This window comes from Octodon degus, unplaced genomic scaffold (genome assembly GCF_000260255.1).
Source record: "Octodon degus isolate 3935 unplaced genomic scaffold, OctDeg1.0 scaffold00343, whole genome shotgun sequence".
Classification (NCBI taxonomy): domain Eukaryota; kingdom Metazoa; phylum Chordata; class Mammalia; order Rodentia; family Octodontidae; genus Octodon; species Octodon degus.
The window spans coordinates 537,488-538,065 of NW_004524919.1; positions in this window are offsets into that span (position 1 = coordinate 537,488).

Sequence of the window (578 nt, forward strand, 5' to 3'; positions counted from 1 at the left end):
CCATCTCCCCAGCCCCACTTCATTGTTTTAGTTCCTAGGCTTTAGCCAGGTCTTGCAGCCACCTTGATTTCCTCTTCCCACACATTCCTCATGATCCCAGTGCTGTCCACATCCAGGCACTAACATCTGTGTGAACTCTGGCCCTGCCTGGCCTGGGTCCTAACACATCCAGTAGGCTGGTGTGCAAGGCTGAACTTGACGTCTTAAGGATCTAACACACAATACTTTCAGAGGCAGCTGGGAGGGAGATGTTGTTTCTGACCTGTTGGCATCAAACTGTGCTTGGAAGCCACAACTGTGCTGTCTTCACAGAAACAATAGAATGTCGGGTGAGGAGGAGACAGGATTTGGCATGAGCCACAGGCACCAGTGTGAGGCTGAAGCCGAGCTTCTCAATTTCTTAGCACCTCAGTGATTCTCTGATGAGATCAGCAGTGATATTAGAATTTGTGATTTCTTCATAGTATTACATTATGAAATGCTGGGGCTGGGAAGATGGCTCAGTAGAATAAGCCCTTCCCTGGCAAGTGCAAAGGCCTGGGTTCAATCCCCATATCTGCAAAAAAAAAAAAAAAAAA